The 19,866-nt window shown below is 34.9% G+C and overlaps 1 protein-coding gene across 1 annotated transcript in view; it reads right to left on the reverse strand.

The window, feature by feature from the left end:
* LOC131440685 (regucalcin-like) overlaps positions 1-19,015 on the reverse strand; it is an 84,346-nt gene extending 65,331 nt beyond the window's left edge. Inside the window, exon 1 of the mRNA XM_058612181.1 lies at positions 18,988-19,015. The gene's annotated coding sequence lies outside the window, so the exon portion shown is untranslated. The remainder of the gene's footprint in view (positions 1-18,987) is intronic.
* Positions 19,016-19,866: the final 851 nt, after the last annotated feature.

The following is a 19,866-nucleotide window of genomic DNA, read 5'->3' on the forward strand; positions in this document are numbered from 1 at the left end:
AAATCAGAAGTGACATTGAGGTTACCAATGTCGAAATAACCGCTAGTTCAAAAATAAATGTTAGATGGCGGACCCTGTAGATGTTCAATGTCTTTGGTACTTTATACTAATTTACAAATGTGAACAAAAGGGAGTAATATCAACTCAAATTTTTCGAAAAGTATATTTACCCAAAATGTCGTAATACCCGTTGTATTCAATTTTGGGTAGGTATGGTTTTTACGAAACAGTGCGACTTTTGATCCAATTCTTTAGAACCACAAGTAAGCGTGCTCATTATCTTGACCAGGCGCGTACACAGTGGGGGGTTTTAGGGGTTCAAATACCCCCCCCCCCCCGAAACAAAAAATTATAACCCATGGGAAACATTGTGATATAAATTGTACATGTGTTGATTTATCACCATGTTCTAAACCCACCCCCCCCCCCCCCCGAAAATTTTCTCTGGCTACGCGCCTGATCTTGACACACAAATAAAAATTCACAGTGAGTCCTTCAAGTGTAAGTAGTTTGAACATTCGTGGGAAATTTTTTTGGTTGCAATTTTTTACTACAAAGCAAAATGAATTATGATTTTGATTTAAATTAATCTGTCAACTATGCCCGTTTTGTAGCCTCACAAACCCACACCCACGATGTTATCGGTAGCTGGTGGTTTTTTACAGCCATTGAACCGGTGGAACCCTCAACGAGTGAAAACGGTGAAAATTTGAGTATTTCGCGAGAAAAGATTTTCACCCTTACTTTTGCGACTCCACGTTGTCACGCATCGAGATTTTCACTTGTTGTCCAGTGAAAAGAAACGAAAATTAACTAGCAATATAGCCCAATTTGCTGTGCCATCAATCGGTGTCATTTCAAGTGAGGTGACACCACCCAGAAGTGCAGAATAAGAAGAACTTCTATGCAGATTTTCTGAATTAAATGTTCATGTTTTTATGGTAAGAATCCTAATGATTTTTATGAAAATTTTGAAAATCTCCAACCAATATTTAAAATAACAGTTTTCTGGTATCTGAATGTGATATGAGTACTACACTACATTTTATATACTGCCCATCCTTGCATATCAGTCCCATATGGAAAATCGGCATGTTGAGAAAAAGACGATCAAAAGTTTATTTCCGATTTTTTTTATTTATTGTGCTCCCTAATGCTGGTCCCGGGTTGGCGGTTCAATGCATAGGACGCTGGTCTTACAAGCCAGCTGTCGTATGTTCGAGTCCCGACCTGGAAGGATTCTTAGTGTCAGTAGGATCCATAGTACTAGCCATGCAATGATTCTGTACGCTAAGAATCGGCTGCGAAGTCTGTTGAAACAGAAAGGCCCAATTCCACGAAAGGAATGTAATGCCAAGACTTTGCTTTGCTCCCTAATGCTAAATCTTGGTATTATTACATGAAATATCGGTAATACACCTTTGCTGTTCCAATATTGCAACAAATGAAATTATTGAAATTTTGCACTGAATGGGACTGATATGCGGGTACTTTAGCATATGGGACACAGAAATGAGTTGATATTTTTTTATATTTTACTGAACAAACCCTCAACTTTAATTGCAATTTCTGAGAGTATATTGAGGAAAGACTCCATTCCTCAAGCTAACTCAAAATTGGCGAAAATCGATATGAGACTGATATGCGAGTATGGGCAGTATATGAATCAAATAATTTTTACTGGATTGTGCATTAAACAGCTTTAAAATGGCAGTCCATCAAAACCTACGTGAAAAGTAGATTCCGACCGCAACATCATAGAGCTAAGGCAGTGTGTCTTATTAAATATGTTATAAACAAAGTAGGGCGGGAAATATTCACATACCTTTTCACGTAACTATGATTGATACTTTTTTTAAATGAAGAAAAAAATGAAAAACATACAAGGATAAATTTTTTAAATATTACCATTTAATTCTGTTACAAGTATATCACGTCACTATACAAATTCACTATGTATCTTACGACACTATAAATCTTGTATAATAAACGTCACATCACATATGCACATTTCGAATACAATTTATATTCATCTTCAGTGTGATAGTTTTGTTTAGTTATTGAAAGAATGCTGCAATGTTGTTTCTTTTATAGGAAGTAGGAAGTAGGTAGATTCCTACAACAGGTATAAACACCTCGAAAAAATTATCTAATTTGTTTAGGGTAGGGAGAGATTAAGTGTTTTCTATGTTTGTCTGTCCCCTGTGTGTAGGTAGTAACTTAAAGAGCCAGGAAGACCTATTTCCTTGGTCTCTGTTTAGTAGAGAAGTGGAATTATGTTTGAAAATTTCCAGACTTTCTGCCGAATCTAATTTCCATGGGTTGGAAATTTGTCTTAAAATTTTTATGTCATTTGTAGTGAAATCATGGTTTTCGGAAAAGGCATGCTCAGCTACTTTCGACTTGAAATGGTGTGATAAACCCCGTTCCAGATCCTTGGATGCTTTCCCTATTTCCGCTATGTGTTCCTTGAAACGGATATCTAATGATCTCTTTGTTTGACCAATGTATAATTTATCACAATGAGAACATGAAATTTTGTATACCCCCGATTTTTTCCCCGAATGGTTGGAAATATTAGGTATAACTCGCTCTGTATTGGTTGGCTTCCTATATATTTCGAAAGATAAAGTTTTCGCCTCCCGTATAATAAGAACATCTAAACAGAGACCAAAATCTCGTCAACGTGTAAACATATTTCTGTGAAGTACAAATGGTCGGGTAATCGATCCGAAAAAACAATTTACCCGTACCCGAGTGAGCGGTAAATTTTTTTACCCGTACCCGACCCGTACCCGAGTGAGCAGTAAAATTTTTTACCCGTACCCGACCCGTACCCGATTGAAAATAAAAATTTTTACCCGTACCCGACCAAAAACCCGTCGGGTACGGGTACGGGTCGGGTTTCGGGTAAAATACCCGATACCCGACCATCTCTAGTGTCTTGACAAGATTTTTTTTCATTTCCAACGATTCAATATATTGTTCCTACGATTCTACAATTTAATTTATTGTATACGTGGTGTTTCAAACAATATGTAAACTGTACATTCTATTGTTTTCCAAGAAAACATGTATTAGAAAACTTTATGATTTGAATTGTTACGATACTTAACAACCTATACATTCGATTGTAAAAAGCATTGTCACAAATAATTGAATAGTGTATAACAATACATTTAAATATTTTTCAATTGTTAAAGCAAAATTGTGGCAGGTTTTGTAACATCAAATCGTATTGTTTTTCTACAATATTTTTTATTCGGGTTGCCACTTTGACCGTTGGTGCAATTCACTGACATAATCACGGGACCACCGCTTCCAGAAATCCTGAATTCCTCGTTTCATCTCGTGAAACCGTTTGAGCTTATTAGGTTTTTTTTCGGTGTAGTCAGGCTCCGGAATAGAATACAGCGGCTCCCCAACTAAAAAATGTCCAGGGGTCAGACTCAGTGGTCGAGTGGTCGAGAATTAAGAACACATTCTATTTGTGTGTAGACATCTCATCGAGTGTAAAAGATCTGTTTCCCAAGATTCGACGAAAATGATGCTTGAATGATTTCACACCCGCCTCCCACAATCCTCCATGGTGCGGAGAGCGAGCCAAGTCTCTTCCTCGTACTGACCAGAACCTTTGTCTCGTTGTAGCGAGAAGAAGTGTTGGTCCTCCGTGGAGGGTTCTAATGTGTATAGAGCGAGCGATTAGCAATGTTGAGTGATGATTTGCAGGAAGTAAAATTGGCGCTCTTGTATCCAAAGAAACACGCATGTTCACCAGCCGTCTTGATATTCGCAGGAGTCCAGTCTCATCCAAAACCGGATTGTAAGCTTTTATTGATGATTTCAGTTTTCTATTCTTGCTTGTAAGGACCCGTCGAGGAGTTGAAACAAGATAACGAATTTCCTCTGCGAACTCAACAGACTGCACCGATCGTATAAGCGATTTCAATGCGGCATCAACTTCCGTAGGATGCAGAGGGCCAACAACACTTTCACGTTCATTTGAACGTTTGCTGTTTCGACCAAATCGCAGGCAATAGCTAGCGATTCTTAAAAGCTTTCCAAGATCGGAGTAATAAAAAATAGTGGGGTTCACAACTTCAGATACTGTACACGATAATTGTGATCGTAAAGTTAATGCGGACCAATGTATTTATACACTGCTATGAGGCGCAACCCTGAAAGATCAACTGATCGTTTCCGCAAGGTGAAGCAACATTTACAATTCACAAAATCGGATGTCTGCTGTATTTGGTGAAATAATTACGACAGAGAGTCAGTGTTAAAAAGGGCGCCAGGCAAGAAGACTAGCATGAGCATGTGTCTCATAATTTATTCATTTAACCGTGAAATTATTTATTCACGAAAATATTAATAAATCACTAGTATCAACTACCGTAAGAAATATTAAACATTCGTTTGTCGATAAGATGCATACATTAAGAGTGCAAGAATAAAAAGCTATTTGGCTACAATAAACTCATCCAGTTGACAAAATGCAATAGAAGCGGAGGTAGCACCTTACAGTAAAAAGAGAGTTTTGCTTTTGCTAACGAACACCAATCAAGCTGCTGAAAAAATCAGCCATGTCTTTCTCTATGCCATTGATTAATTTGTGCCGAAAGTTATAAAGTCTCACACCCTTCAGCCTAAATGGTCATGCGAGAGACTCAAACAATTGAAAACTGCAAAAAGATCCGCTCTGAGGAAATATTCGAAAAATAGAATTGATAACCTTCATTCACGATATGTGGCAATAAATAGCACATACAAACGTCTGAATAAACAGTTATTTGAAGCTTACCAACAGAAAACACAGGATATTCTAATGATCGGACTGGTTGCAAATGAAAGGTCTTTCTGTCAGCTAGAACACACTATTGTTTTCTTTGATCTTTTGTTTACTTTTTGAGTTATAAACACTTCCGGTGAAACTCTCAACGGGTGAGCACGTTGCATCGTGTTAGTCCGGGGAAAATTCGAGTATTTCGCAAGAAAGAAAGGATTTTCAGCCGTACTTTGACGATTCGACGCAGCCACACAGCGAGATTTTCGCTTGTAGTCAAGTGAAAAGAAAGTCCACTGGACTATAAACGAAAATTAACTGGCAATATAGCCTTAGTTGCTGTGCCATCAATTCGGCGTCATCTCAAGTGAGGTGACGCCAACCAGAAAGGAAGAAGAAGAAGAAGAAGAGTTATAAACAGTGTGACGTGAAAACTTGGAGTTTTTTTGAAAATATCTGTTCAATTGATCTCAAAAACAAAGCAGATTCCGAAATTTAGATACCTCATTATAATACCTTTCAAACAAGCCATAGTTAAAAATAGATTATTCAATTACTTAGAAAATCAATTTTCGAATGGATCGTCATATACACAGTCATGCACATCTTTATCACCAAATCCTAATTTTTGTCGTAATCTCCCCTGTGGAAAGTCTTCTTTCGAGAATCGCCAATAAATTGTTGATTTAAAATGTTCTCGTTTTTGTTTCTCTTTTGTGTGACTAAACCCAAAACTAAAAATGACTCGAAAAGTTAGTTTTGAGTGTGTTAACCACATACGCCTCAAGGAAACAGTTCTCAAATCATCTCTGAGGAACAGAACCGTAACCTTTTACACATTTCAAAAACCAATTACGGTTCTTCAAAATAATATTTTTAAATTCCAAGAACACTTAACAGTTCGGCTCAAAAGTTCGTATCGTTTAATAGAAACACACATTTTTTTGCCAAAATTCGTTTTTATTATTCAACATAATTGCCATCAGAGGCGATACAGCGATTATAGCGATCTTCCAACTTTTCGATACCATTTTTGTAGTACGATTTGTCCTTTACCTCAAAATAGGCCTCAGTTTCAGCGATTACCTCTTCATTGCTTCTAAATTTTTTACCAGCGAGCATTCTCTTGAGATTTTGCACAAAGCTTTCTCATATCCAAATATTTGTGAATAATATGTCCAACACGTTCCTTTGATATCTTTAGGGTGTCAGCTATCTCGATCAACTTCACTTTACGGTCATTGAAAATCATTTTGTGGATTTTTTTCACGTTTTCATCGGTAACAGCCTCTTTTGGACGTCCACTGCGTTCATCGTCTTCGGTGCTCATATGAGCAGTACGAAATTTTGCAAACCACTTACGAATTGTTGCTTCGCCCGGTGCAGAGTCTGGATAACACTCATCAAGCCATTTTTTGGTATCGGCGGCACTTTTTTTTCATCAAAAAGTAGTGTTTCATCAACACACGAAATTCCTTTTTTTCCATTTTTTTCACAATAACAAAAGTAGCTTCACTCAAAATGCAATATCTCACAAACTAATAATCAGACAGCTGTCGAATTTATACACGTATCTTTTGAAGGTTGGTACTAACTGAAAGTGGTATGGATTTAATTCTAGTGGCGTCCTCTCATAGAAACGATACGAACTTTTCAGCCGATCTGTTAGTTGTGATAAATCTAATCGCGAAAACCTAAGTTTTTCCTGTGAAACTCGGTCTAGTATTTGAATAATTTATCAAAAACGTGGCGCGCGGACTCCGCTACTTTCCATCTAAGGGAGTCTATCGGATGAAAAAAATATTTTTGTGCGTATTTTTTTTAGTAGTATCGTTCAACAGAATGAATTCAAATATTTTGTTTAACACAAAGCATCATTTGAACAACATTTTGTAATTGTTTAGATTCAAATGAAAGGTCTTACAGTCCCATAGCCTGCTATTGAATTTCATTCCGATCCGACTTCCGGTTCCGGAGATATAGGATGATATGTACCAAAAAAGTGAAAAAATATGCACTCACTTTCTTTCAGAGATGGCTAAACCGATTGTCACAAACTAACAAACTCAATTATCTCTGGAAGAACTCAACCGATTTTCGCAAACTAAGATTCAAATGAAAGGTCTTATAATACCCGACTTCCGGTTCCGGAACTAAAGCGTGATAAGTGGAAAATTACCAATTTTATTAGTATTTTTCCTCGAACGATGGTTAAAAACAGGTACAAATCCCATAAAACTGTCTGATAAATTTTTCTAGTCTACAGAGCTTGTTAGTTTTTGGGCTCGAAAACTCAATTCGGCACTACTGGTCCACTCTTTTCCTGTTCCGAGAGCACCGAAAGTGGGGAAGAAATACTCCTAAAACTAAATTCACTTCGATTTCTCTGCGATGCGACAATAATAATAATAATAATAATAATAATAGTAATAATAATAATAATAATAATAATAATAATAATAATAATAATAATAATAATAATAATAATAATAATAACAATAATAATAATACTATTACATGTTTTATGCTGTTTAGCTTGACTTACATATGCAGAAGTAACAGAAACGCAGGTTCGTTTCGTTTGTTAGATTTCGTTTAATTGGTTTATTCAAAATAGAGCATGAGATAGTAAGTATAGGTTTAACTACGTTACTGTTCCAATTTGTAGGTCATATAAGTTGGTAGCAAACGAACCAACTTCAGCTTTTCCGTTTATCTGAATCCGGTTTCGGAAGAATTGGAAATAGTGATTAAAAACTGCAAAAGGATCTCACTCACTTTTCTTGGAGATGGCCAAATCGATTTTCACAAACTTATAGGTTCAAAAAAAAATTCTTACAGTTTCATACGGAATTCCTTAATTTGTTGTGGATACAACTTTCGGTTCCGGAACTACAAGTTAAACAGGATTTATAGAGTTTGTGAGATTAGATCCGAACAAATTATCCTATTTCTATTCAATAAACAGTTGTTTTTGCGAATTTCACGGTTATATTTATGATGTAATGAGTAATATGAGAAAGGCATCATTACACCACTAGCTGGATTCAAATAGTTTTTTTTTTATTGATGGTTGTTTAAAGTCTAAACTACGATTTTTCACGAAAATATCCGTCATTTTGTAACCGTAAAACCTCCCCAAAGTAAAGGAAAAAAGTGCTTAATCCACCTAGCAGTGAGATGATCCCTTTTTTTAACATCCGCATGTGTTTCTTGCATGAATATTTTTCGGTGTTTTAGTTCTCATGACATTAATTTAATGACCGTCGTTTCAAGCGGCAATTTTAAGTTCTATTTACTCACTACCCTATAATGTCGAAACTGCAAATTGAATCGAATTTGAGTCTAAAAGTGTAATATTCGATTGAACATTCCATGATATGTCGAAGTAAGTTCCACTTTAGAGTTTTTCGCCATTATTTACGGTACTTCCAAAACCGGTATTCAGGAACCAGCATAAACGAAAACGATTCGTATGGCCATAAATGATTATGACGAATAAATTTCAAAAGCTTTGAATTCAACTTTTAAGCTTTTTGCTATTGTCATCTTCTATATCGGTTTGAATTTTTAAAACTCATCTCCCTGTAATTCTAAAATCGGAAGCTGGAATCAAATAAAACTCACCAATTTTGTATGGTACCATAAGGAACCAGAATTCGAAAATCGTTATAGCCGAAGTCAGGTAAATCCACGTCAGAAGCTGCATAGTTTACATTTGATTCAAACTGTTTGAAAATCAGTATAGTCATCTTTGTGAAATCGTAGCTCAAATTAAATTTTTGGGTACCTTCCGAATCGAAAACTGAATACCACTACAACTGAAACAAGTTTATTTGGTTATCGACTATTTAAATCTGCTAACCCGATAAACCTGATTAATTTAGGTGAAATAGACATTTTTATACTAATCACCCTGTATCTCCGAAACCACAAGTTGGATCTGACTGAAAAACAAGATGTTTTATAGAATCTTAAAACTTTTCATTTGAATCTTAGATGATTCTTAGATTTCATTTGAATCTTAGATCGGTTCAGCCATCTACGAGAAAGATGAGTTACACAGTTTTAATTTCGTTTCACATATCATTCTGTAGTTCCGGAACCAGAGGTCAGAACCAAACATACTTCAGGAACCTTGTTTGGAAGTATACGATTTTCATATGAATCTGAGTTTATAGAAAACGGTCGAGTCATCTCCGAAACAAAAATGAGTGAAATTATTCGTCACACACGCATTTGCTGATCTCGACGAATTGATTCGAATGATATATTTTGGAATGACGATGGACACGGACTTTCAAAACCTACTTTCGATGAAAACGCGTTAAAATTTGTCTATAAAATCGAAGAAGGCAATTTATTTTCCTAGAAGGCGCGTAGTGTCTATCGCTTTCGAAAAATCTGTGCGCCGAGCTCTTGTCTCTTCGCAGAAAAAGATAAGGAAAAATAAAGGCCCGTATTTTCCAGAGCTTCGTTCCGATAGGCTTGAAATTTTGTCTAAATATTCTTGAAATGTTTTACTATTATAAAATACAAAGAAAAAATAAATGAATTTGGAAAAGTGTTGAACACCTATCTCTTAATGATATTTGCTTCCACCAGGATGTAAGCTTATTTATGCAGATGACCTTTTTCCTCATCATTTGATCCGGAGAGGGTCGAATAGTACTACAACGACGATTCGAAGTTTTCTGTGATTGGTGTACGCGTAACCGATTGACGTTTAGTGTATCCAAATATTCTGTAATTATTTTCTCTAGAGCTGCACTATTTCCGGAGAATGCCTTCTGAGAGTATCAGTAGTTAGATACCTTGGTGTACTACTGAATACTCTTCTGTCCTTCAGAGACCAGTACTCTCATATTATTGCACAAGCTAATCGAAATCTTGGATTTAGCTAATTTAAATAATTTAAAAGATTGGCTTAACAGGTTTATGTATAAGAATATATTTAATAACCAATTTGTCAATTAATATGAAACTGTCCGCAATGTGATTATACTGTTAAAATTAGCCCCCAATAGAAACTATAAAAGAAGAAGGGGTGTTTGTGCCGAATTGAAGACGATGTTTTCTGGATCTTGAACTAGGCTCCCCCTCAATACGCTTAATGTAGACTATACCAGGTCAGATGAAGGAACAAATAAATAAATGAATAAATAAGAAACCAAACAGATTGGCTGTGTATCAACTAGTATATCCCACCGAATAAAACAGTTCTCTGATCGGTTAATCCATCCACGAGCAGAGCCTTTGAGAGGGGAGGGGTAAAGGGAGGAATCCCTCCGGGCCCGTACTTTTTCAGGAGGCCCGGAACTTCGAAGATTCCAAATTGATTTTTTATACCTCATTACAAATCAAAATATCAAAAATCGAAATAAATTTTTTTAGTTTTTTTAGTAGTAATTATACAATCACTGCAAAAACCGACTTTTGAACCGAGGCCCGAATGGCCTACTGCCATATACCATACGACTCAGCTCGACGATCTGAGCTAATGTCTGTGTGTGTATGTGTATATGTGTGCGTGTGCTTGTGTGTGTTTGACAAATATTGTCACTCAACCGCAACCCTGAAAGATCAACTGATCGTTTCCGCAAGGTGAAGCAACATTTACAATTCACAAAATCGGATGTCTGCTGTATTTGGTGAAATAATTACGACAGAGAGTCAGTGTTAAAAAGGGCGCCAGGCAAGAAGACTAGCATGAGCATGTGTCTCATAATTTATTCATTTAACCGTGAAATTATTTATTCAAGAAAATATTAATAAATCACTAGTATTAACTACCGTAAGAAATGTTAAACATTCGTTTGTCGATAAGATGCATACATTAAGAGTGCAAGAATAAAAAGCTATTTGGCTACAATAAACTCATCCAGTTGACAAAATGCAATAGAAGCGGAGGTAGCACCTTACAGTAAAAAGAGAGTTTTGCTTTTGCTAACGAACACCAATCAACCTGCTGAAAAAATCAGCCATGTCTTTCTCTATGCCATTGATCAATTTGTGCCGAAAGTTATAAAGTCTCACACCCTTCAGCCTAAATGGTCATGCGAGAGACTCAAACAATTGAAAACTGCAAAAAGATCCGCTCTGAGGAAATATTCGAAAAATAGAATTGATAACCTTCATTCACGATATGTGGCGATAAATAGCACATACAAACGTCTGAATAAACAGTTATTTAAAGCTTACCAACAGAAAACACAGGATATTCTAATGATCGGACTGGTTGCAAATGAAAGGTCTTTCTGTCAGCTAGAACACACTATTGTTTTCTTTGATCTTTTGTTTACTTTTTGAGTTATAAACAGTTTGACGTGAAAACTTCGAGTTTTTTTGAAAATATCTGTTCAATTGATCTCAAAAACAAAGCAGATTCCGAAATTTAGATGCCTCATTATAATACCTTTCAAACAAGCCAAAAATAGATTATTCAATTACTTAGAAAATCAATTTTCGAATGGATCGTCATATACACAGTCATGCACATCTTTATCACCAAATCCTAATTTTTGTCGTAATCTCCCCTGTGGAAAGTCTTCTTTCGAGAATCGCAAATAAATTGTTGATTTAAAATGTTCTCGTTTTTGTTTCTCTTTTGTGTGACTAAACCCAAGACTAAAAATGACTCGAAAAGTTAGTTTTGAGTGTGTTAACCACATACGCCTCAAGGAAACAGTTCTCAAATCATCTCTGAGGAACAGAACCGTAACCGTTTACACATTTCAAAAACCAATTACGGTTCTTCAAGATAATATTTTTAAATTCCAAGAATACTTAGTTGTGATAAATCTAATCGCGAAAACTTAAGTTTTTCCTGTGAAACTCGGTCTAGTATTTGAATAATTTATGAAAAACGTGGCGCGCGGACTCCGCTACTTTCCATCTAAGGGAGTCTATCGGATGAAAAAAATATTTTTTGTGCGTATTTTTTTTAGTAGTATCGTTCAGCAGAATGAATTCAAATATTTTGTTTAACACAAAGCATCATTTGAACAACATTTTGTAATTGTTTAGATTCAAATGAAAGGTCTTACAGTCCCATAGCCTGCTATTGAATTTCATTCCGATCCGACTTCCAGTTCCGGAGATATAGGATGATATGTACCAAAAAAGTGAAAAAAATATGCACTCACTTTCTTTCAGAGATAGCTAAACCGATTGTCACAAACTAACAAACTCAATTATCTCTGGAAGAACTCAACCGATTTTCGCAAACTAAGATTCAAATGAAAGGTCTTATAATATCCGACTTCCGGTTCCGGAACTAAAGCGTGATAAGTGGAAAATTACCAATTTTATTAGTATTTTTCCTCGAACGATGGTTAAAAACAGGTACAAATCCCATAAAACTGTCTGATAAATTCTTCTAGTTTACAGAGCTTGTTAGTTTGTGGATTCGAAAACTCAATTCGGCACTACTGGTCCACTCTTTTCCTGTTCCGAGAGCACCGAAAGTGGAGAAGAAATACTCCTAAAACTAAGTTCACTTCGATTTCTCTGCGATGCGACAATAATAATAATAATAATAAATAATAATAATAATAATAATAATAATAATAATAATAATAATAATAATAATAATAATAATAATAATAATAATAATAATAATAATAATAATAATAATAATAATAATGATAATAATAATAATAATTATAATAATAATAATAATAATAATAATAATAATAATAATAATAATAATAATAATAATATTAATAATAATAATAATAATAGGTTTAACTACGTTACTGTTCCAATTTGTAGATCATATTTGTTGGTAGCAAACGAACCAACTTCAGCTTTTCCGTTTATCTGAATCCGGTTTCGGAAGAATTGGAAATAGTGATTAAAAACTGCAAAAGGATCTCACTCACTTTTCTTGGAGATGGCCAAATCGATTTTCACAAACTTATAGGTTCAAAAAAAATTCTTACAGTTTCATACAGAATTCCTTAATTTGTTGTGGATAAAACTTTCGGTTCCGGAACTACAAGTTGAACAGGATTTATAGAGTTTGTGAGATTAGATCCGAACAAATTATCCTATTTGTATTCAATAAACAGTTGTTTTTGCGAATTTCACGGTTATATTTATGATGTAATGAGTAATATGAGAAAGGCATCATTACACCACTAGGTGGATTCAAATAGTTTTTTTATTGATGGTTGTTTAAAGTCTAAACTACGATTTTTCACGAAAAAATCCGTCATTTTGTATTCGTAAAACCTCCCCAAAGTAAAGAAAAAAACGTGCTTAATCCACCTAGCAGTGAGATGATACCTTTTTTTATCATCCGCATGTGTTTCTTGCATGAATATTTTTCGGTGTTTTAGTTCTCATGACATTAATTTAATGACCGTTGTTTCAAGCGGCAATTTTAAGTTCTATTCACTCACTACCCTATAATGTCGAAACTGCAAATTGAATCGAATTTGAGTCTAAAAGTGTAATATTCGATTGAACATTCCATGATATGTCGAAGTAAGTTCCACTTTAGAGTTTTTCGCCATTATTTACGGTACTTCCAAAACCGGTATTCAGGAACCAGCATGAACGAAAACGATTCGGATGGCCATAAATGATTATGACGAATAAATTTCAAAAGCTTTGAATTCAACTTTTAAGCTTTTTGGTATTGTCATCTTCTATATCGGTTTGAATTTTTAAAACTCATCTCCCTGTAATTCTAAAATCGGAAGCTGGAATCAAATAAAACTCACCAATTTTGTATGGTACCATAAGGAACCAAAATTCGGAAATCGTTATAGCCGAAGTCAGGTAAATCCACGTCAGAAGCTGCATAGTTTACATTTGATTCAAACTGTTTGAAAATCAGTATAGTCATCTTTGTGAAATCGTAGCTCAAATTAAATTTTTGGGTACCTTCCGAATCGAAAACTGAATACCACTACAACTGAAACAAGTTTATTTGGTTATCGACTATTTAAATCTGCTAACCCGATAAACCTGATTAATTTATGTGAAATAGACATTTTTATACTAATCACCCTGTATCTCCGAAACCACAAGTTGGATCTGACTGAAAAACGAGATGTTTTATAGAATCTTAAAACTTTTCATTTGAATCTTAGATGATTCTTAGATTTCATTTGAATCTTAGATCGGTTCAGCCATCTACGAGAAAAATGAGTTACACAGTTTTAATTTCGTTTCACATATCATTCTGTAGTTCCGGAACCAGAGGTCAGAACCAAACATACTTCAGGAACCTTGTTTGGAAGTATACGATTTTCATACGAATCTGAGTTTGTAGAAAACGGTCGAGTCATCTCCGAAACAAAAATGAGTGAAATTATTCGTCACACACGCATTTGCTGATCCTGACGAATTGATTCGAATGATATATTTTGGAATGACGATGGACACGGACTTTCAAAACCTACTTTCGATGAAAACGCGTTAAAATTTGTCTATAAAATTGCCTGCAGATGACCTTTTTCCTCATCATTTGATCCGGAGAGGGCCGAATAGTACTACAACGACGATTCGAAGTTTTCTGTGATTGGTGTACGCGTAGCCGATTGACGTTTAGTGTACCCAAATATTCTGTAATTATTTTCTCTAGAGCTGCACTATTTCCGGAGAATGCCTTCTGAGAGTATCAGTAGTTAGATACCTTGGTGTACTACTGAATACTCTTCTGTCCTTCAGAGACCAGTACTCTCATATTATTGCACAAGATAATCGAAATCTTGGATTTAGCTACTTTTCTACTTTTCCATTTCATGTGATAATTTAAAAGATTGGCTTAACAGGTTTATGTATAAGAATATATTTAATAACCAATTTGTCAATTAATATGAAACTGTCCGTGATGTGACTATACTGTTAAAATTAGCCCCCAATAGAAACTATAAAAGAAGAAGGGGTGTTTATGCCGAATTGAAGACGTTGTTTTCTGGATCTTGAACTGGGCTCCCCCTCAATACGCTTAATGTAGACTATACCAGGTCAGATGAAGGAACAAATAAATAAATGAATAAATAAGAAACCGAACAGATTGGCTGTGTATCAACTAGTATATCCCACCGAATAAAACAGTTCTCTGATCGGTTAATTCATCCACGAGCAGAGCCTTTGAGAGGGGAGGGGTAAAGGGAGGAATCCCCCCGGGCCCGTACTTTTTCAGGAGGCCCGGAACTTCGAAGATTCCAAATTGATTTTTTATACCTCATTACAAATCGAAATATCAAAAATCGAAATAAATTAGGCTTGCAAATTATTTTGTTAAAATAATGTAATTATACAATCACTGCAAAAACCGACTTTTGAACCGAGGCCCGAATGGCCTACTGCCACATACCATACGACTCAGCTCCACGATCTGAGCTAATGTCTGTGTGTGTATGTGTATATGTGTGCGTGTGCTTGTGTGTGTTTGACAAATATTGTCACTCACTTTTTTCGGAGATGGCTGAACCGATTTTCACAAACTTAAATTGAAATAAAAGGTCTCACGGTCCCATACAAGGTTCCTGAATTTCATTTAGATCCGCCTTCCGGTTCCGGAATTGCAGTGTGATATGCACCAAAAATGTTAAAATAATGTCACTCAATTTTCTCGGAGATGGCTGAACCGATTTTCACAAACTTAGATTCAAATGAAAGGTCTCATAGTCCCATACAAAGTTCCTGAATTTCATATGGATCCGACTTCCGGTTCCGGAATTACAGGGTGATATGCACCAAAAATGTTAAAATAATGTCACTCAATTTTCTCGGAGATGGCTAAATCGATTTTCTCAAACTTAGATTCAAATGAAAGGTCTCATAGTCCCATACAAAGTTCCTGAATATCATTTAGATCAGACTTCCGCTTCCGGAATTACAGTGCGATATGCACCAAATATGTGAAAATAATGCATTAAAAATGTGAAAATAATGTCACTCACTTTTCTCAGATAAGGCTTAACCGATTTTCACAAACTTAGATTCAAGCGAAAGGTATCACAGTCCCATATAAAGTTCCTGAATTTCATTCGGATCCGACTTCCGGTTCCGGAATTACAGAGTGATGCGCACCAAAAATGTGAAAATAATGTCACTGACTTTTCTCGGAGATGGCTGAACCGATTTTCACAAACTTAGATTCAAATGAAAGGTCTCATAGTCCCATACAAAGTTCCTGAGTTACATTTGGATCCGACTTCAGCTTCCGGAATTTCAGGGTGATATGCACCAAAAAAGTGAAAATAATGGATTCAAAATGTGAAAATAATGTCACTCACTTTTCTCAGAGATGGCTGAATTGATTTTCACAAACTTAGATTCAAATGAAAGGTCTCATAGTCCCGTACACGCTTTTTGAACATAACTCATGGTTTGAGTTGCGATTACTCAAATTCATAAACTGGAACAATATGTCAAAATTTGAATATGAATTTGAGTAAAATAAACTCGTTGCCATGAGTTCTCTCGCATTTATTCATACATTAGAGTAAGCGTTGAGTTTTTAAACATTTGAGTGAAAAAAATACTTCTTGCAGTTCAGTGCGTTTTCATTCTCCTAATATTCTTATCGAAATAAAGAATGCAAGAATACGTCATTTTCCATTGCCGTTTCTAGATCAACATCAATCATAGATGTTTCATGGTTTCAATTATGCTTAGTGAAAAGCGCAACATAAGGATATCAGAATAATTCAATTTTTACTCCAAACCGTTCAAAAGGAAACGGTTTTGAATCACTATTTTGTCCATTCAAAAGCAAGAAGAATAACTTTGTATATGAAAATTAACGAAGAAAAATTTCTTCATTTCGAAAGCAAGGACTCAAATTTTGAGTTGACCTTACTCAAATTTTGAACAAAATATTTTTTTTCTTATTTTGAGTAAAAATTACTTAAGTTTTAACAATTTCGTCCCTTAACGCAAAAATGAGTAGATAGGTGGTAGATCAAGTTTAGAGCACATGCACTTTTTAAGAATTTCAGTAATGTATCACTCAATTTTGAGTTATGTTTAATGAGAGTGTACAAAGTTCCTAAATATCATCTAGATCCGAATTCTGGTTCCGGAATAACAGGATGATATGCACCAAAAATGTGAAATTAATATCACTTAATTTCCTCGAAGATGGTAGAATCGAGTTTCACAAACTTAGATTCAAATTAAAGGTCTCATGGTTCCAAACAAAGTTCCGAAATTTCATATGTATGTATATGTATGGAAATAGTGCATTAAAAATGTGAATTTAATGTCACTCAGTTTTCTCGGAGATGGCAAAACCGATTTTCACAAACTTAGATTCTTATAAAAGGTCTTATGGTCGCGGATCAAATTCCGGAATTTTATTTGGATCCAACTTCCGGTTCAAGAATTACAGGGTGATATGCATAAAAATGTGAAAATAATGCACTTTTCTCGGAGATTGAAGTTCTTAATATGTCATAAGAATATCCTAATTTTTATTCGGATCAAACCCCTGGTTTCGGAGATAGGGTGATCAGTATGAAAACGTCAATTTCAGGACCTTTTGATACTCTTAATCTCACTTTTATATTGGCACCTTTTTATGTTGGCTTGTGATTTTCTCTAGTTTGCAGACCATGAGACTCTGAAACCAAGTGAACCATTGATAGTCCAATAAATGATTTGCTAAATTTTATCCAAGTCCTACTACCGGTACATTTTTTCCCACATTCAAAACGTCATAGAGTAAATAAATTTGTAGTTCATGTTAGTATGGTTGAATGAACAGAATGTCACTATGCCGATATTCAGCTTTCCGCTCCGGAAGTACCGGCAATAATATTCAAATATGATGAAATGGAGCTCACCTCACTTTCTCACATATGATTGAATAGATTTTCACTAACTTAAATTCAAATGTAGTGTATCAATTTAGTAGTATTATGAAACAGAAATCTTCAAAAGTATGTTCTGAACTATTCAAATTGTAGTATTTTGGGGAATTTCTGCTATAATATACAGGTAAAAATGGGAAAATAAGAAAGGCATCATTACACCACTAGGTGGATTAAAACAGATTTTTATTGTAATGTTTAGGGGCCCGTAATTCTGCAGTCCCCCCGGGCCCGAATTTTTCCTCAGCGGCCCTGTCCATGAGAAAACGAAGTAAATACCAATATTGCAGGTACTTTCGGGAACTGGTATAATCGAAGTCGTTTTGTGTGGCCATCAAATAACATGACCTAAGACTCTCTTTTTCAAATTCAAAAGATTTTATACCATTTTGTCATCGTACTTTAAACCATGGTGTAAATATTTGTTGTACCGAAAAAATTCAACACTTTCTTAAAGGGCCACTAAACCTAAGTTTATCAAAATCTGCTTAGCCATATCCGAAAACCAAGTGAGAATATTTGACACATACACACATATTGCTTATCCCGTCCAACTGAGTCGAATGGTATATGACAAATATGACAATACTAGTCCATTTTCAATTGATGGCGTATACCTTTCTATATGAAAAAGGCAAAAAAGGTAAAAACTTATACCCCGAATTCGCATATAACATATGCTCTCTTACCTTTTTTTATATTTTATATTTTTTATATGCTCAACATTGCTATTTAAACATTTCAACTCTTTAGAAACTTCTTAAATTATATACTGAACTTTCACAGATGACTAACACAATTAATATCAATTGGGAATGCATTAGGATTAAAATTAAAAAAAAATTATTGGTGGCTTTATCAAGCGACCGAATCAGTAAATCATTTTCTTTGCTTTGCTTGTTTTCTTTTTCAGTTACTGTCGTAAATCATTCATACTTAAATTAAGTTTGAAAACAGATGTCCAGTGTGATTATTTACACAAAAATTTAGAAAACATTTTAGGAGCCTCTCTTTAGTTAACGCGGACGTTAAAAAAGTTATCGAGAATTAATAACTCATTATTTATTTATTTATTTCTGGTTATGTCCATTCGATAAACGAATTTTATTTATTCTTTATATAGAGCAAATTGATAACAACATTATTTGTACCCCGTTGTAGTAATTTAAGAATCCAATTTTTGTGTTCATAACATGAATGTTGCACACAATTTATTTTACTGAGCTTTTAACACCTGAATGTGAGAGTTTAATGTATTTTGTTTTTCATTTTATTGCTTCATGAAATTGTATGTAATTCAAATAGATCTGACATTTTTTTATCGTCAACACATCCTAATTAACAACTGTAACAAATGAATCTTACCTAATTAATCTACACCGAAGACACAAACTGAATGTGATGATTATTTTTTCGGTTGCTCCTTAAATAGCTCAAAATTGATAACGGCTGCTATATAGTGATAATCTGCTTTATATGAACATAAGCAGCATTCAGAGCCGGATGTATGGATCGGACTTCGCAAATGTCTGACAGAAGATCTCGATATAGAAAGGCTATGCAATTACTGTGAAAACCGACTATTGAATTGAAACTAACAATAAGCTATGCATGACGAATGTAACGGCTGGAAGATGAATTATTATTCGTAATGATGGGTTTTTCAGGCAAACGATTTATTTCGTACCTTTTCCGACATTTTGTTCATTTTTGAATTGTCTTTTTGAAGGGAAATAGTAAAATTATGTATTATTTTTGTGTAAAATGAAGTATATAAACTTACATGAAAACATTAAATGGAAACTTATTTTGAACGCACATTAGTCTTGTTATTTTTTTCGAATACATTGATTGCCAATGGTATGAAGTAGAACTATTTCACACGCCTTTGATAGTTTCATGAAACTTTGCATTTTGTGATTGGTAATAGTGACACACTCTCTGGGTTCAGTCGATCAGTTAAAATTTTGTAAACCAAAAGTTGTTTTTTGTCAGCTGGGTTAGCAAAGTGATCCACAATCATTTTGTTCTCTGCCGTGGTTCTTTTACGACGGCTAGTGGTATCTTGTTTGTGTGTAAATGTCTGCATAGGTAGTGTTGAATCCGTACACATCGGTGCGATGAGCTGAGCTGAGCTGAAGTAGATCGCCCGTAGTTGCACTTCGTTATTGACCGAATGAGTGGACATGTACAATGAACCAAGAAAATAAAGCTTGGGAGAAGCCAATCATTTTCACTGTACAT

This window comes from Malaya genurostris, chromosome 1, assembly GCF_030247185.1.
Source record: "Malaya genurostris strain Urasoe2022 chromosome 1, Malgen_1.1, whole genome shotgun sequence".
Classification (NCBI taxonomy): Eukaryota; Metazoa; Arthropoda; class Insecta; order Diptera; family Culicidae; genus Malaya; species Malaya genurostris.